The sequence below is a fragment of the Acipenser ruthenus genome, chromosome 49 (genome assembly GCF_902713425.1).
Source record: "Acipenser ruthenus chromosome 49, fAciRut3.2 maternal haplotype, whole genome shotgun sequence".
Taxonomy (NCBI): Eukaryota; Metazoa; Chordata; class Actinopteri; order Acipenseriformes; family Acipenseridae; genus Acipenser; species Acipenser ruthenus.
The window spans coordinates 722,020-735,782 of NC_081237.1; the positions used below are offsets into that span (position 1 = coordinate 722,020).

Sequence of the window (13,763 nt, forward strand, 5' to 3'; positions counted from 1 at the left end):
CACTGCAAGACATTCTTTCTCTGCTGTCGAATAATTACATTTAGCTATTTAGATATGTTTAGAATTGTAAATCAAAAGTTAGATAGTGATTAATAAAATAAATAATTTTGACATTTATAAATAAAAAGATAGATAGATAGATTGAATGAATGAATGAAACCATAAAGGGCTGGGTGATGGAAGAGAGTTTTTAACAAATTGTGATTTCATGGAAGAACGGGGTAAAGAAATACCACCTAGAGATGCCAGGGATTGAACCCGGAGCCTCATACATGCAAAGCATGCGCTCTACCACTGAGCTACATCCCCTGTTGGCATTGAGTCCTTGCTTTGTGCAACTGGCCCCTTTGATTTCCAGGGTAAGCTGTGTGCTTTGCTTTCAATCCTGAAGGGTGTGTTTTCTTACCTCAACTTTGCCGTGCCAGTTACAACAGTGCAGGGCTCTGTGGCGCAATGGATAGAGTGTTGGACTTTTAGACTGGCTGTGTAGTGTGATGCAAAGGTTGCGGATTTGAGTTCCGCCAGAGTTGTAAATGTTTACGCGTGTTTCTTTGGATTAATTTGATTCAAACCCAGGATCTCCTGTTTACAAGGCAGGTGCTTTAACCATCTAAGCCACAATGCCACACACTTGCCAGCTGATCGGTGTGCTAAACTGAAGGTCTACAAAACTGTCCCAGGACTTGGTGGACAGTAAGGTTATTTTGTTTTGACAGCTTCCCTCAATTTTTCTGAGACCTCCTCACGGTGCTCCATGTGGTGCACTTGTTTTGTGTGTGGTACTTATACGGCAGGATGCTGCGGTTGTGAGTTGGAGGCTCACCGGGAGCTGCTTTTTCAAAACTTGTAATCTGGATACAAATTATCTGGATTTGTAATCCTATATTTTGTGATCGAGATTACTTTTTAAAATGCTGGACTTTTTAATTATTCATAATATGGATAATCCAGCAGTGACATTTTCTGAACAAATGGATCAAAACGATCCAGATTACAAGTTTTGAAGAACCGGCTCCTGGAGCATATCTCTTTTGTGTTTCCCTCTGGTCCTGTTATTCTGATTAATTTAGCTTCAATGACAACATTAATCAGTTGAAACGGAGAAGATAAGAAGACTTTTTTTTGTAATGGCATGGCTAATAGATGGATGGATAGAGAGAAGGAGAAAGTTAAAAATAATAATATTTATTTTTAGATAAAAATACCTTTTTTGTAATGGTATGGCTAATAGATGGATGGATAGAGAGAAGGAAAGGTAAAAAATAATATTTATTTTTAGAAATCAAAATATAGATAGAGAATATATATATATATATATATATATATATATGTTTATAATTATAAATCAAAAGTTAGATAGTGATTAATAAAATAAATAATATTTACATTTATAAATCAAAAGATAGATAGATAGATAGATTGATTGAATGAATGAAACCAGAAAGGGCTGGGTGATGGAAGAGAGTTTTTAATAAACAACAAATTGTGATTTCATGGAAGAACGGGGTAAAGAAATACCACCTGGAGATGCCAGGGATTGAACCCGGGGCCTCATACATGCAAAGCATGCACTCTACCACTGAGCTACATCCCCTGTTGGCATGGAGTCCTTGCTTTGTGCAACTGGCCCCTTTGATTTCCAGGGTAAGCTGTGTGCTTTGCTTTCCATCCTGAAATGTGTGTGTTTTCTTACCTCAACTTTGCCGTGCCAGTTACAACAGTGCAGGGCTCTGTGGCGCAATGGATAGTGTGCTGGACTTTTAGACTGGCTGCGTAGTGTGATGCAAAGGTTGCGGGTTTGAGTTCCGCCAGAGTTGTAAATGTTTACGCGTGTGTTTTTGGATTAATTTGATTCAAACCCAGGATTTCCTGTTTACAAGGCAGGTGCTTTAACCATCTAAGCCACAATGCCCCACACTTGCCAGCTGCTCGGTGTGCTAAGCTGAAGGTCTACAAAACTGTCCCAGGACTTGGTGGACAGTAAGGTTATTTTGTTTTGACAGCTTCCCTCAATTTTTCTGAGACTTCCTCATGGTGCTCCATGTGGTGCACTTGTTTTGTGTGTGGTACTTATACGGCAGGATGCTGCGGACGTGAGTTGGAGGCTCACCGGGAGCTGCTTTTTCAAAACTTGTAATCTGGATACAAATTATCTGGATTTGTAATCCTATATTTTGTGATTGAGATTACTTTTTAAAATGCTGGACTTTTTAATCGCAATTATTCATAATATGGATAATCCAGCAGTGACATTTTCTGAACAAATGGATCAAAACGATCCAGATTACAAGTTTTGAAGAACCGGCTCCTGGAGCATATCTCTTTTGTGTCTCCCTCTGGTCCTGTTATTCTGATTAATTTAGCTTCAATGACAACATTAATCATGTGAAACGAAGAAGATAAGAAGACTGTTTTTTTGTAATGGCATGGCTAATACATGGATGGATAGAGAGAAGGAGAAAGTTAAAAATAATAATATTTATTTTTAGATAAAAATACCTTTTTTGTAATGGTATGGCTAATAGATGGATGGATAGAGAGAAGGAAAGAGGTAAAAAATAATATTTATTTTTAGAAATCAAAATATAGATAGAGAAAAATATATATATATGTTTATAATTATAAATCAAAAGTTAGATAGTGATTAATAAAATAAATAATATTGACATTTATAAATCAAAAGATAGATAGATAGATAGATAGATTGAATGAATGAAATCACAAAGGGCTGGGTGATGGAAGAGAGTTTTTAATAAAAAACAAATTGTGATTTCATGGAAGAACGGGGTAAAGAATTACCACTTGGAGATGCCGGGGATTGAACCCGGGGCCTCATACATGCAAAGCATGCGCTCTACCACTGAGCTACATCCCCTGTTGGCATGGAGTCCTTGCTTTGTGCAACTGGCCCCTTTGATTTCCAGGGTAAGCTGTGTGCTTTGCTTTACATCCTGAAATGTGTGTGTTTTCTTACCTCAACTTTGCTGTGCCAGTTACAACAGTGCATGGCTCTGTGGCGCAATGGATAGTGTGATGGACTTTTAGACTGGCTGCGTAGTGTGATGCAAAGGTTGCGGGTTTGAGTTCCGCCAGAGTTGTAAATGTTTACGTGTGTTTCTTTGGATTAATTTGATTCAAACCCAGGATCTCCTGTTTATAAGGCAGGTGCTTTAACCATCTAAGCCACAATGCCCCACACTTGCCAGCTGCTCGGTGTGCTAAACTGAAGGTCTACAAAACTGTCCCAGGACTTGGTGGACAGTAAGGTTATTTTGTTTTGACAGCTTCCCTCAATTTTTCTGAGTCCTCCTCATGGTGCTCCATGTGGTGCACTTGTTTTGTGTGTGGTACTTATACGGCAGGATGCTGCGGTTGTGAGTTGGAGGCTCACCGGGAGCTGCTTTTTCAAAACTTGTAATCTGGATACAAATTATCTGGATTTGTAATCCTATATTTTGTGATCGAGATTACTTTTTAAAATGCTGGACTTTTTAATCGCAATTATTCATAATATGGATAATCCAGCAGTGACATTTTCTGAACAAATGGATCAAAACGATCCAGATTACAAGTTTTGAAGAACCGGCTCCTGGAGCATATCTCTTTTGTGTCTCCCTCTGGTCCTGTTATTCTGATTAATTTAGCTTCAATGACAACATTAATCATGTGAAACGGAGAAGATAAGAAGACTGTTTTTTTGTAATGGCATGGCTAATACATGGATGGATAGAGAGAAGGAGAAAGTTAAAAATAATAATATTTATTTTTAGATAAAAATACCTTTTTTGTAATGGTATGGCTAATAGATGGATGGATAGAGAGAAGGAAAGAGGTAAAAAATAATATTTATTTTTAGAAATCAAAATATAGATAGAGAAAAAAAATATATATATATCTGTTTATAATTATAAATCAAATGTTAGATAGTGATTGATAAAATAAATAATATTGACATTTATAAATCAAAAGATAGATAGATAGATTGATTGATTGGATGAATGAAATCAGAAAGGGCTGGGTGATGGAAGAGAGTTTTTAATAAACAACAAATTGTGATTTCATGGAAGAACGGGGTAAAGAAATACCACCTGGAGATGCCAGGGATTGAACCCGGGGCCTCATACATGCAAAGCATGCGCTCTACCACTGAGCTACATCCCCTGTTGGCATTGAGTCCTTGCTTTGTCCAACTGGCCCCTTTGATTTCCAGGGTAAGCTGTGTGCTTTGCTTTCCATCCTGAAATGTGTGTGTTTTCTTACCTCAACTTTGCTGTGCCAGTTACAACAGTGCAGGGCTCTGTGGCGCAATGGATAGTGTGCTGGACTTTTAGACTGGCTGCGTAGTGTGATGCAAAGGTTGCGGGTTTGAGTTCCGCCAGAGTTGTAAATGTTTACGTGTGTTTTTTTGGATTAAGTTGATTCAAACCCAGGATCTCCTGTTTATAAGGCAGGTGCTTTAACCATCTAAGCCACAATGCCCCACACTTGCCAGCTGCTCGGTGTGCTAAACTGAAGGTCTACAAAACTGTCCCAGGACTTGGTGGACAGTAAGGTTATTTTGTTTTGACAGCTTCCCTCATTTGTTCTGAGTCTTCCTCATGGTGCTCCATGTGGTGCACTTGTTTTGTGTGTGGTACTTATACGGCAGGATGCTGCGGTTGTGAGTTGGAGGCTCACCGGGAGCTGCTTTTTCAAAACTTGTAATCTGGATACAAATTATCTGGATTTGTAATCCTATATTTTGTGATCGAGATTACTTTTTAAAATGCTGGACTTTTTAATCGCAATTATTCATAATATGGATAATCCAGCAGTGACATTTTCTGAACAAATGGATCAAAACGATCCAGATTACAAGTTTTGAAGAACCGGCTCCTGGAGCATATCTCTTTTGTGTCTCCCTCTGGTCCTGTTATTCTGATTAATTTAGCTTCAATGACAACATTAATCATGTGAAACGGAGAAGATAAGAAGACTGTTTTTTTGTAATGGCATGGCTAATACATGGATGGATAGAGAGAAGGAGAAAGTTAAAAATAATAATATTTATTTTTAGATAAAAATACCTTTTTTGTAATGGTATGGCTAATAGATGGATGGATAGAGAGAAGGAAAGAGGTAAAAAATAATATTTATTTTTAGAAATCAAAATATAGATAGAGAAAAAAAAAAATATATATATATATATGTTTATAATTATAAATCAAAAGTTAGATAGTGATTAATAAAATAAATAATATTGACATTTATAAATCAAAAGATAGATTGATTGAATGAATGAAACCAGAAAGGGCTGGGTGATGGAAGAGAGTTTTTAATAAACAACAAATTGTGATTTCACGGAAGAACGGGGTAAAGAAATACCACCTGGAGATGCCGGGGATTGAACCTGGGGCCTCATACATGCAAAGCATGCGCTCTACCACTGAGCTACATCCCCTGTTGGCATTGAGTCTTTGCTTTGTGCAACTGGCCCCTTTGATTTCCAGGGTAAGCTCTGTGCTTTGCTTTCCATCCTGAAATGTGTGTGTTTTCTTACCTCAACTTTGCTGTGCCAGTTACAACAGTGCATGGCTCTGTGGCGCAATGGATAGAGTGCTGGACTTTTAGACTGGCGGTGTAGTGTGATGCAAAGGTTGCGGGTTTGAGTTCCGCCAGAGTTGTAAATGTTTACGCGTGTTTTTTTGGATTAATTTGATTCAAACCCAGGATCTCCTGTTTATAAGGCAGGTGCTTTAACCATCTAAGCCACAATGCCCCACACTTGCCAGCTGCTCGGTGTGCTAAGCTGAAGGTCTACAAAACTGTCCCAGGACTTGGTGGACAGTAAGGTTATTTTGTTTTGACAGCTTCCCTCAATTTTTCTGAGACTTCCCCATGGTGCTCCATGTGGTGCACTTGTTTTGTGTGTGGTACTTATACGGCAGGATGCTGCGGTTGTGAGTTGGAGGCTCACCGGGAGCTGCTTTTTCAAAACTTGTAATCTGGATACAAATTATCTGGATTTGTAATCCTATATTTTGTGATCGAGATTACTTTTTAAAATGCTGGACTTTTTAATCGCAGTTATTCATAATATGGATAATCCAGCAGTGACATTTTCTGAACAAATGGATCAAAACGATCCAGATTACAAGTTTTGAAGAACCGGCTCCTGGAGCATATCTCTTTTGTGTCTCCCTCTGGTCCTGTTATTCTGATTAATTTAGCTTCAATGACAACATTAATCATGTGAAACGGAGAAGATAAGAAGACCTTTTTTTTGTAATGGCATGGCTAATAGATGGATGGATAGAGAGAAGGAGAAAGTTAAAAATAATAATATTTATTTTTAGATAAAAATACCTTTTTTGTAATGGTATGGCTAATAGATGGATGGATAGAGAGAAGGAAAGAGGTAAAAAATAATATTTATTTTTAGAAATCAAAATATAGATAGAGAAAAAAAAAATATATATATATATATATATATATGTTTATAATTATAAATCAAAAGTTAGATAGTGATTAATAAAATAAATAATATTGACATTTATAAATCAAAAGATAGATTGATTGATTGAATGAATGAAATCAGAAAGGGCTGGGTGATGGAAGAGAGTTTTTAATAAACAACAAATTGTGATTTCACGGAAGAACGGGGTAAAGAAATACCACCTGGAGATGCCGGGGATTGAACCTGGGGCCTCATACATGCAAAGCATGCGCTCTACCACTGAGCTACATCCCCTGTTGGCATTGAGTCTTTGCTTTGTGCAACTGGCCCCTTTGATTTCCAGGGTAAGCTGTGTGCTTTGCTTTCCATCCTGAAATGTGTGTGTTTTCTTACCTCAACTTTGCTGTGCCAGTTACAACAGTGCAGGGCTCTGTGGCGCAATGGATAGAGTGCTGGACTTTTAGACTGGCTGTGTAGTGTGATGCAAAGGTTGCGGGTTTGAGTTCCGCCAGAGTTGTAAATGTTTACGCGTGTTTTTTTGGATTAATTTGATTCAAACCCAGGATCTCCTGTTTATAAGGCAGGTGCTTTAACCATCTAAGCCACAATGCCCCACACTTGCCAGCTGCTCGGTGTGCTAAGCTGAAGGTCTACAAAACTGTCCCAGGACTTGGTGGACAGTAAGGTTATTTTGTTTTGACAGCTTCCCTCAATTTTTCTGAGACTTCCCCATGGTGCTCCATGTGGTGCACTTGTTTTGTGTGTGGTACTTATACGGCAGGATGCTGCGGTTGTGAGTTGGAGGCTCACCGGGAGCTGCTTTTTCAAAACTTGTAATCTGGATACAAATTATCTGGATTTGTAATCCTATATTTTGTGATCGAGATTACTTTTTAAAATGCTGGACTTTTTAATCGCAGTTATTCATAATATGGATAATCCAGCAGTGACATTTTCTGAACAAATGGATCAAAACGATCCAGATTACAAGTTTTAAAGAACCGGCTCCTGGAGCATATCTCTTTTGTGTCTCCCTCTGGTCCTGTTATTCTGATTAATTTAGCTTCAATGACAACATTAATCATGTGAAACGGAGAAGATAAGAAGACTGTTTTTTTGTAATGGCATGGCTAATAGATGGATGGATAGAGAGAAGGAGAAAGTTAAAAATAATAATATTTATTTTTAGATAAAAATACCTTTTTTGTAATGGTATGGCTAATAGATGGATGGATAGAGAGAAGGAAAGAGGTAAAAAATAATATTTATTTTTAGAAATCAAAATATAGATAGAGAAAAAAAATATATATATATCTGTTTATAATTATAAATCAAATGTTAGATAGTGATTGATAAAATAAATAATATTGACATTTATAAATCAAAAGATAGATAGATAGATTGATTGATTGGATGAATGAAATCAGAAAGGGCTGGGTGATGGAAGAGAGTTTTTAATAAACAACAAATTGTGATTTCATGGAAGAACGGGGTAAAGAAATACCACCTGGAGATGCCAGGGATTGAACCCGGGGCCTCATACATGCAAAGCATGCGCTCTACCACTGAGCTACATCCCCTGTTGGCATTGAGTCCTTGCTTTGTCCAACTGGCCCCTTTGATTTCCAGGGTAAGCTGTGTGCTTTGCTTTCCATCCTGAAATGTGTGTGTTTTCTTACCTCAACTTTGCTGTGCCAGTTACAACAGTGCAGGGCTCTGTGGCGCAATGGATAGTGTGCTAGACTTTTAGACTGGCTGCGTAGTGTGATGCAAAGGTTGCGGGTTTGAGTTCCGCCAGAGTTGTAAATGTTTACGTGTGTTTTTTTGGATTAAGTTGATTCAAACCCAGGATCTCCTGTTTATAAGGCAGGTGCTTTAACCATCTAAGACACAATGCCCCACACTTGCCAGCTGCTCGGTGTGCTAAACTGAAGGTCTACAAAACTGTCCCAGGACTTGGTGGACAGTAAGGTTATTTTGTTTTGACAGCTTCCCTCATTTGTTCTGAGTCTTCCTCATGGTGCTCCATGTGGTGCACTTGTTTTGTGTGTGGTACTTATACGGCAGGATGCTGCGGTTGTGAGTTGGAGGCTCACCGGGAGCTGCTTTTTCAAAACTTGTAATCTGGATACAAATTATCTGGATTTGTAATCCTATATTTTGTGATCGAGATTACTTTTTAAAATGCTGGACTTTTTAATCGCAATTATTCATAATATGGATAATCCAGCAGTGACATTTTCTGAACAAATGGATCAAAACGATCCAGATTACAAGTTTTGAAGAACCGGCTCCTGGAGCATATCTCTTTTGTGTCTCCCTCTGGTCCTGTTATTCTGATTAATTTAGCTTCAATGACAACATTAATCATGTGAAACGGAGAAGATAAGAAGACTGTTTTTTTGTAATGGCATGGCTAATACATGGATGGATAGAGAGAAGGAGAAAGTTAAAAATAATAATATTTATTTTTAGATAAAAATACCTTTTTTGTAATGGTATGGCTAATAGATGGATGGATAGAGAGAAGGAAAGAGGTAAAAAATAATATTTATTTTTAGAAATCAAAATATAGATAGAGAAAAAAAATATATATATATATATATGTTTATAATTATAAATCAAAAGTTAGATAGTGATTAATAAAATAAATAATATTGACATTTATAAATCAAAAGATAGATTGATTGAATGAATGAAACCAGAAAGGGCTGGGTGATGGAAGAGAGTTTTTAATAAACAACAAATTGTGATTTCACGGAAGAACGGGGTAAAGAAATACCACCTGGAGATGCCGGGGATTGAACCTGGGGCCTCATACATGCAAAGCATGCGCTCTACCACAGAGCTACATCCCCTGTTGGCATTGAGTCTTTGCTTTGTGCAACTGGCCCCTTTGATTTCCAGGGTAAGCTGTGTGCTTTGCTTTCCATCCATAAATGTGTGTGTTTTCTTACCTCAACTTTGCTGTGCCAGTTACAACAGTGCAGGGCTCTGTGGCGCAATGGATAGAGTGCTGGACTTTTAGACTGGCTGTGTAGTGTGATGCAAAGGTTGCGGGTTTGAGTTCCGCCAGAGTTGTAAATGTTTACGCGTGTTTTTTTGGATTAATTTGATTCAAACCCAGGATCTCCTGTTTATAAGGCAGGTGCTTTAACCATCTAAGCCACAATGCCCCACACTTGCCAGCTGCTCGGTGTGCTAAGCTGAAGGTCTACAAAACTGTCCCAGGACTTGGTGGACAGTAAGGTTATTTTGTTTTGACAGCTTCCCTCAATTTTTCTGAGACTTCCCCATGGTGCTCCATGTGGTGCACTTGTTTTGTGTGTGGTACTTATACGGCAGGATGCTGCGGTTGTGAGTTGGAGGCTCACCGGGAGCTGCTTTTTCAAAACTTGTAATCTGGATACAAATTATCTGGATTTGTAATCCTATATTTTGTGATCGAGATTACTTTTTAAAATGCTGGACTTTTTAATCGCAGTTATTCATAATATGGATAATCCAGCAGTGACATTTTCTGAACAAATGGATCAAAACGATCCAGATTACAAGTTTTGAAGAACCGGCTCCTGGAGCATATCTCTTTTGTGTCTCCCTCTGGTCCTGTTATTCTGATTAATTTAGCTTCAATGACAACATTAATCATGTGAAACGGAGAAGATAAGAAGACCTTTTTTTTGTAATGGCATGGCTAATAGATGGATGGATAGAGAGAAGGAGAAAGTTAAAAATAATAATATTTATTTTTAGATAAAAATACCTTTTTTGTAATGGTATGGCTAATAGATGGATGGATAGAGAGAAGGAAAGAGGTAAAAAATAATATTTATTTTTAGAAATCAAAATATAGATAGAGAAAAAAAAAATATATATATATATATGTTTATAATTATAAATCAAAAGTTAGATAGTGATTGATCAAATAAATAATATTGACATTTATAAATCTAAAGAGAGATAGATAGACAGATTGATTGGATGAATGAAATCAGAAAGGGCTGGGTGATGGAAGAGAGTTTTTAATAAACAACAAATTGTGATTTCATGGAAGAACGGGGTAAAGAAATACCACCTGGAGATGCCGGGGATTGAACCCGGGGCCTCATACATGCAAAGCATGCGCTCTACCACTGAGCTACATACCCTGTTGGCATTGAGTCCTTGCTTTGTGCAACTGGCCCCTTTGATTTCCAGGGTAAGCTGTGTGCTTTGCTTTCCATCCTGAAATGTGTGTGTTTTCTTACCTCAACTTTGCTGTGCCAGTTACAACAGTGCAGGGCTCTGTGGCGCAATGGATAGTGTGCTGGACTTTTAGACTGGCTGCGTAGTGTGATGCAAAGGTTGCGGGTTTGAGTTCCGCCAGAGTTGTAAATGTTTACGTGTGTTTTTTTGGATTAAGTTGATTCAAACCCAGGATCTCCTGTTTATAAGGCAGGTGCTTTAACCATCTAAGCCACAATGCCCCACACTTGCCAGCTTCTCGGTGTGCTAAACTGAAGGTCTACAAAACTGTCCCAGGACTTGGTGGACAGTAAGGTTATTTTGTTTTGACAGCTTCCCTCATTTGTTCTGAGTCTTCCTCATGGTGCTCCATGTGGTGCACTTGTTTTGTGTGTGGTACTTATACGGCAGGATGCTGCGGTTGTGAGTTGGAGGCTCACCGGGAGCTGCTTTTTCAAAACTTGTAATCTGGATACAAATTATCTGGATTTGTAATCCTATATTTTGTGATCGAGATTACTTTTTAAAATGCTGGACTTTTTAATCGCAATTATTCATAATATGGATAATCCAGCAGTGACATTTTCTGAACAAATGGATCAAAACGATCCAGATTACAAGTTTTGAAGAACCGGCTCCTGGAGCATATCTCTTTTGTGTCTCCCTCTGGTCCTGTTATTCTGATTAATTTAGCTTCAATGACAACATTAATCATGTGAAATGGAGAAGATAAGAAGACTGTTTTTTTGTAATGGCATGGCTAATAGATGGATGGATAGAGAGAAGGAGAAAGTTAAAAATAATAATATTTATTTTTAGATAAAAATACCTTTTTTGTAATGGTATGGCTAATAGATGGATGGATAGAGAGAAGGAAAGAGGTAAAAAATAATATTTATTTTTAGAAATCAAAATATAGATAGAGAAAAAAAAATATATATATATATATATATATATATATATATATATATATATATGTTTATAATTATAAATCAAATGTTAGATAGTGATTGATAAAATAAATAATATTGACATTTATAAATCAAAAGATAGATAGATAGATAGATTGATTGAATGAATGAAATCAGAAAGGGCTGGGTGATGGAAGAGAGTTTTTAATAAACAACAAATTGTGATTTCATGGAAGAACGGGGTAAAGAAATACCACCTGGAGATGCCGGGGATTGAACCCGGGGCCTCATACATGCAAAGCATGCGCTCTACCACTGAGCTACATCCCCTGTTGGCATTGAGTCCTTGCTTTGTCCAACTGGCCCCTTTGATTTCCAGGGTAAGCTGTGTGCTTTGCTTTCCATCCTGAAATGTGTGTGTTTTCTTACCTCAACTTTGCTGTGCCAGTTACAACAGTGCAGGGCTCTGTGGCGCAATGGATAGTATGCTGGACTTTTAGACTGGCTGCGTAGTGTGATGCAAAGGTTGCGGGTTTGAGTTCCGCCAGAGTTGTAAATGTTTACGTGTGTTTTTTTGGATTAATTTGATTCAAACCCAGGATCTCCTGTTTATAAGGCAGGTGCTTTAACCATCTAAGCCACAATGCCCCACACTTGCCAGCTGCTCGGTGTGCTAAACTGAAGGTCTACAAAACTGTCCCAGGACTTGGTGGACAGTAAGGTTATTTTGTTTTGACAGCTTCCCTCAATTATTCTGAGACCTCCTCATGGTGCTCCATGTGGTGCACTTGTTTTGTGTGTGGTACTTATACGGCAGGATGCTGCGGTTGTGAGTTGGAGGCTCACCGGGAGCTGCTTTTTCAAAACTTGTAATCTGGATACAAATTATCTGGATTTGTAATCCTATATTTTGTGATCGAGATTACTTTTTAAAATGCTGGACTTTTTAATCGCAATTATTCATAATATGGATAATCCAGCAGTGACATTTTCTGAACAAATGGATCAAAACGATCCAGATTACAAGTTTTGAAGAACCGGCTCCTGGAGCATATCTCTATTGTGTCTCCCTCTGGTCCTGTTATTCTGATTAATTTAGCTTCAATGACAACATTAATCATGTGAAACGGAGAAGATAAGAAGACTTTTTTTTTGTAATGGCATGGCTAATAGATGGATGGATAGAGAGAAGGAGAAAGTTAAAAATAATAATATTTATTTTTAGATAAAAATACCTTTTTTGTAATGGTATGGCTAATAGATGGATGGATAGAGAGAAGGAAAGAGGTAAAAAATAATATTTATTTTTAGAAATCAAAATATAGATAGAGAAAAAAAAAATATATATATATGTTTATAATTATAAATCAAAAGTTAGATAGTGATTAATAAAATAAATAATATTGACATTTATAAAACAAAGGATAGATTGATTGAATGAATGAATGAAATCAGAAAGGGCTGGGTGATGGAAGAGAGTTTTTAATAAACAACAAATTGTGATTTCATGGAAGAACGGGGTAAAGAAATACCACCTGGAGATGCCGGGGATTGAACCCGGGGCCTCATACATGCAAAGCATGCGCTCTACCACTGAGCTACTTCCCCTGTTGGCATTGAGTCTTTGCTTTGTCCAACTGGCCCCTTTGATTTCCAGGGTAAGCTGTGTGCTTTGCTTTCCATCCTGAAATGTGTGTGTTTTCTTACCTCAACTTTGCTGTGCCAGTTACAACAGTGCAGGGCTCTGTGGCGCAATGGATAGTGTGCTGGACTTTTAGACTGGCTGCGTAGTGTGATGCAAAGGTTGCAGGTTTGAGTTACGCCAGAGTTGTAAATGTTTACGTGTGTTTTTTTGGATTAAGTTGATTCAAACCCAGGATCTCGTGTTTATAAGGCAGGTGCTTTAACCATCTAAGCCACAATGCCCCACACTTGCCAGCTGCTCGGTGTGCTAAACTGAAGGTCTACAAAACTGTCCCAGGACTTGGTGGACAGTAAGGTTATTTTGTTTTGACAGCTTCCCTCAATTTTTCTGAGACCTCCTCATGGTGCTCCATGTGGTGCACTTGTTTTGTGTGTGGTACTTATATGGCAGGATGCTGCGGTTGTGAGTTGGAGGCTCACCGGGAGCTGCTTTTTCAAAACTTGTAATCTGGATACAAATTATCTGGATTTGTAATCCTATATTTTGT

At 37.9% G+C, this 13,763-nt stretch overlaps 11 non-coding genes across 11 annotated transcripts; all 11 read right to left on the bottom strand.

Annotated features, from left to right (window-relative positions):
* Positions 1-237: 237 nt before the first annotated feature.
* trnaa-ugc (transfer RNA alanine (anticodon UGC)) lies at positions 238-309 on the bottom strand. Its single transcript has one exon. It is a non-coding gene; the product is annotated as a tRNA-Ala (tRNA).
* A 1,213-nt stretch (positions 310-1,522) lies between these two features.
* trnaa-ugc (transfer RNA alanine (anticodon UGC)) lies at positions 1,523-1,594 on the bottom strand. Its single transcript has one exon. It is a non-coding gene; the product is annotated as a tRNA-Ala (tRNA).
* Positions 1,595-2,803: 1,209 nt separating this feature from the next.
* trnaa-ugc (transfer RNA alanine (anticodon UGC)) lies at positions 2,804-2,875 on the bottom strand. The gene has a single exon. It is a non-coding gene; the product is annotated as a tRNA-Ala (tRNA).
* Positions 2,876-4,089: 1,214 nt separating this feature from the next.
* Positions 4,090-4,161, bottom strand: trnaa-ugc (transfer RNA alanine (anticodon UGC)). The gene has a single exon. It is a non-coding gene; the product is annotated as a tRNA-Ala (tRNA).
* A 1,207-nt stretch (positions 4,162-5,368) lies between these two features.
* On the bottom strand, positions 5,369-5,440 carry trnaa-ugc (transfer RNA alanine (anticodon UGC)). The gene has a single exon. It is a non-coding gene; the product is annotated as a tRNA-Ala (tRNA).
* Positions 5,441-6,658: 1,218 nt separating this feature from the next.
* trnaa-ugc (transfer RNA alanine (anticodon UGC)) lies at positions 6,659-6,730 on the bottom strand. The gene has a single exon. It is a non-coding gene; the product is annotated as a tRNA-Ala (tRNA).
* Positions 6,731-7,944: 1,214 nt separating this feature from the next.
* Positions 7,945-8,016, bottom strand: trnaa-ugc (transfer RNA alanine (anticodon UGC)). The gene has a single exon. It is a non-coding gene; the product is annotated as a tRNA-Ala (tRNA).
* A 1,206-nt stretch (positions 8,017-9,222) lies between these two features.
* trnaa-ugc (transfer RNA alanine (anticodon UGC)) lies at positions 9,223-9,294 on the bottom strand. The gene has a single exon. It is a non-coding gene; the product is annotated as a tRNA-Ala (tRNA).
* Positions 9,295-10,512: 1,218 nt separating this feature from the next.
* Positions 10,513-10,584, bottom strand: trnaa-ugc (transfer RNA alanine (anticodon UGC)). Its single transcript has one exon. It is a non-coding gene; the product is annotated as a tRNA-Ala (tRNA).
* Positions 10,585-11,829: 1,245 nt separating this feature from the next.
* On the bottom strand, positions 11,830-11,901 carry trnaa-ugc (transfer RNA alanine (anticodon UGC)). Its single transcript has one exon. It is a non-coding gene; the product is annotated as a tRNA-Ala (tRNA).
* Positions 11,902-13,107: 1,206 nt separating this feature from the next.
* trnaa-ugc (transfer RNA alanine (anticodon UGC)) lies at positions 13,108-13,179 on the bottom strand. Its single transcript has one exon. It is a non-coding gene; the product is annotated as a tRNA-Ala (tRNA).
* Between the last annotated feature and the right edge of the window lie 584 nt (positions 13,180-13,763).